The following is a 4366-nucleotide window of genomic DNA, read 5'->3' on the forward strand; positions in this document are numbered from 1 at the left end:
TTGCCCTTAGTACACACCACCACCACACCACCCGGGTGGGTGGTGGGCGGTATGTGCACATACAGACACATATCGAAGAGTCGCGCTACGGTCACGAACGAGTGTGTGAAATTAGCGAACGACAATATCGAATATTTGAACGGACCCAACGAAATGCATACAACGAGTGTACACGACCAAGTCGAGAACCGTCAGTTGCGCACGAAAGACATGATCGTTCGGCGCAGTGTGGTCATTGTTTTTATGCAGCCGGCCCTCAGACAGGAGTGGTCCTGGATGTGTCTCCACGGACCGCAATGTGCGTTCGAAATGTCGATGTTCAAATGTGTCCTGCAGTTCACACTATGACGCGCAGTTAACTGCGTTCTTCATCGACCCGCGAGCCAAGTGATCCACCGTCCAGGGTAATGGTTTATAGTGGTTATAAATAAACAATAATAATAATAATTTTATAAATGTCTGAAAAATATACAATTTTCAACCGCATGAATTTGTCATTTTACGAACGTACGAAAACTACTGAGATCGCGGATTTTCAATCTGTACACGTAGAATATCGTACGACGCCAATCGTCGAACGATCTCATAATTAAACGAGACCTTCCTTCGATCAGAACTTTTGTTTTGTGTCTGGATTATTGTATGATCATTCCCACATGACACTTGTGTATCACATGTGAACGTACACGTTAATGATCCTTCCGCAGGTTCCCCTACGGAAACCTTGTTACGACTTTTACTTCCTCTAAATGATCAAGTTTGGTCAACTTCCCAGCAACGCCGACGGCCGTGAAGCCACCGCGTGTCGGTCCGAAGACCTCACTAAATCATTCAATCGGTAGTAGCGACGGGCGGTGTGTACAAAGGGCAGGGACGTAATCAACGCGAGCTTATGACTCGCGCTTACTAGGAATTCCTCGTTTATGGGGGATAATTGCAAACCCCAATCCCCAGCACGAAGGAGTTTCAACGGGTTGCCCGGGCCTCTAGGCCTGGGAGAACATGCTGATTCCTTCAGTGTAGCGCGCGTGCGGCCCAGGACATCTAAGGGCATCACAGACCTGTTATTGCTCAATCTCGTGCGGCTCGAAGCCGCCGGTCCCTCTAAGAAGAATTTTAATACGTCGCCAGTGAGTTGCGTGACGTGAGCCACGCACACCTAAATGACGACGCCTATTTAGCAGGCTAGAGTCTCGTTCGTTACCGGAATTAACCAGACAAATCGCTCCACCAACTAAGAACGGCCATGCACCACCACCCACCGAATCAAGAAAGAGCTGTTAATCTGTCAATCCTTCCGGTGTCCGGGCCTGGTGAGATTTCCCGTGTTGAGTCAAATTAAGCCGCAGGCTCCACTCCTGGTGGTGCCCTTCCGTCAATTCCTTTAAGTTTCAGCTTTGCAACCATACTCCCCCCGGAGTCCAAAATCTTTGGTTTCCCGAAAGCTGCCCGCCGAGCCATTGTAGTAACGTCGGCGGATCGCTAGATGACATATTTACGGTTAGAACTAGGGCGGTATCTAATCGCCTTCGAACCTCTAACTTTCGTTCTTGATTGATGAAAACACCTTTGGCAAATGCTTTCGCTGATGTTCGTCTTGCGACGATCCAAGAATTTCACCTCTAACGTCGCAATACGAATGCCCCCAGTTATCCCTATTAATCATTACCTCGGAGTTCTGAAAACCAACAAAATAGAACCGAGATCATATTCTATTATTCCATGCACGAAATATTCAAGCAGCATTTTGAGCCCGCTTTGAGCACTCTAATTTGTTCAAAGTAAAATTGTCGGCCCATCTCGACACTCACTGAAGAGCACCGCGATAGGATTTTGATATTGAACCGACGTTTGACCGTCGGCTCACCGACGATATGCTCCGCAAACGTGTCAGTATCACCGCGGATGCGGTGCACCGACAGCGCGGCGCACAAATGCAACTACGAGCTTTTTAACCGCAACAATTTTAGTATACGCTATTGGAGCTGGAATTACCGCGGCTGCTGGCACCAGACTTGCCCTCCAATTGTTCCTCGTTAAAATATTTAAAGTGTACTCATTCCGATTACGAGGCCTCGTAAGAGTCCCGTATCGTTATTTTTCGTCACTACCTCCCCGTGCCGGGAGTGGGTAATTTGCGCGCCTGCTGCCTTCCTTGGATGTGGTAGCCGTTTCTCAGGCTCCCTCTCCGGAATCGAACCCTGATTCCCCGTTACCCGTGACAACCATGGTAGTCGCAGAAACTACCATCGAAAGTTGATAAGGCAGACATTTGAAAGATGCGTCGCCGGTGCTGGACCGTGCGATCGGCAAAAGTTATCCAGATTCATCAAAATTAACGACTTCGAACGCGAGGCCCTCCGTCGATTGGTTTTGATCTAATAAAAGCACTCGTCCCATCACTGGTCAGAGTTCTGATTGCATGTATTAGCTCTAGAATTACCACAGTTATCCAAGTAACTGAGTAAGATCTAAGGAACCAAAACTGATATATTGAGCCATTCGCGGTATCGCCCTAATACGGCTTGCACTGAGACATGCATGGCTTAATCTTTGAGACAAGCATATAACTACTGGCAGGATCAACCAGGGAGCTTACACATATTATTATACATATGATAGCTCTCGTTAAAGAATATTAACGAAGAGTGTGTTTGGTGTCTATAGCCCAATTCGACGTTTGACCGACCGAACTGGGCTTGACTACTGTGTACACTGTTCGCAGTTACAACGTGTGTCGTGAGGCGAGTCTTTGCAACACTCTATAAATTAATATAGAATGCTAGAAAAACACACCCACATAGCGCTCACAGAGGCGCCCACACTGAACGTTCGCATAGACATAACATTCATTCATCACATTTTATAATAAAATCTAACAAATTTCGTATCATGAACGATATGTCAGCCCGGTGTTGGAAAAACCACCCTACCTCTCACGATTTGTCGACACCATCACTACAGAGACATATACATCATTGAAATGTTTGCGTGTTGTGAGTGTGTGCTATAGAATACATAAAAATATACACATATATTTGATACGCTGATGTAAACGCTAAAAAGCCATCATCGCCCTTATGTAAGGTTAATGTGGCGGGAAGCGTTACAACGAAGCGTATTAAAAAGTGGCCAGTCGAAGCGCGTATGCAAAAGCACAGATAACTGCACATAGCGCGGACACATTGCCCGAGTGAGACAGATCTTTATTACGAATTCGATCATACAACCCATCCGTAGATCTACAAAGTTTAACAAGCGTCCAATGAGCCACACACTAAGTCCCGTCAATCTCATTGAACATCCGAAACCTCAGACGCCAACAGAGTGTACATACAGAGTGAAAAAGTTAAAGTTTCATCAACTCTTTCACCACTTTGCTTTAAAACACAACTTATAAACGCACCGATCCGTCGTACGCAGAGTGTGCTGCGCGCGCGCATCATGTTTATAATACATTTGAGCGTGCGCGCGCGCTCTGCGCACGGCGGTCGCTGTGTTACTGATCTCGCTCGGCCGGACGCCGCCGACGTCGCGTTTGTCTGTACACTCTCTCGGTTCTCGAGTGGAAGCCGCGAATGGAAAAGAAACATTTTTAACGCTATGCTCGTACGCTGCTGCGCACGCGCAGCTTTAAATGCTAAGTGTAAAAAAAAAAAAAAAAAAAAAAAAAAAAAAAAAAAAAAAAAAAAAAAAAAAAAAAATTAAAGTGACACACCCCCTATATGTATAACCAGATAATTAATAATTAAAAAAAAAGTTAGGTTAGATTAGGTTAGGTTAGGTTAGGTTAGGTTAGATTAGATGATCCTTTTTTTTTTTTTATTAAAAAGATGATACAGAAAAAAAAAAATTGATTGCGATTAAAGTGTTAAAAGCGACACCCCATAAATCACGAAATAGGAAAATTAATAATATTAATAACACATAAATACAATAAAATAATTAATTAAAAAAAAAAAACTTTCGTATTAAGAACAAAAAATATTAAATTATTTTTGTTAATTCGAAATTATTATTATAAATCACGACTTTTTTTTAATAAAGAAATTAAGATTTTTAGTTGTATTGATACATTTTTTCCTATTTCGTGATTTGTTGGAAAAACAAACAAAAAAACTAATTGATGTATATGATTAATATTCAAAACTATTCAAAACTTTAACTAATAAATATATACCATAGTGGGTGTATAAAATTAGGCCTTTTAAAAAGTTAAGTACATAATTAAATTTTGTTAAATACCCAATTATAAATAAACAACAGTTGCACTTAAAATGTTTGAGTGTGTTATGTAATTATGCAATTTTATATTAATATATAAATCAAACTAATTTGTAATCCCTGAAATTACTTAAAACTTTTG

The 4366-nt window shown here is 42.4% G+C and overlaps 2 non-coding genes across 2 annotated transcripts; both read right to left on the minus strand.

The window, feature by feature from the left end:
• Positions 1–250: 250 nt before the first annotated feature.
• LOC135087436 (5.8S ribosomal RNA) lies at positions 251–407 on the minus strand. The gene has a single exon (XR_010260820.1). It is a non-coding gene; the product is annotated as a 5.8S ribosomal RNA (ribosomal RNA).
• Positions 408–690: 283 nt separating this feature from the next.
• On the minus strand, positions 691–2593 carry LOC135087439 (small subunit ribosomal RNA). Its single transcript, XR_010260823.1, has one exon. It is a non-coding gene; the product is annotated as a small subunit ribosomal RNA (ribosomal RNA).
• Between the last annotated feature and the right edge of the window lie 1773 nt (positions 2594–4366).

The sequence above is a fragment of the Ostrinia nubilalis genome, unplaced genomic scaffold (assembly GCF_963855985.1).
Source record: "Ostrinia nubilalis unplaced genomic scaffold, ilOstNubi1.1 SCAFFOLD_43, whole genome shotgun sequence".
NCBI lineage: Eukaryota > Metazoa > Arthropoda > Insecta > Lepidoptera > Crambidae > Ostrinia > Ostrinia nubilalis.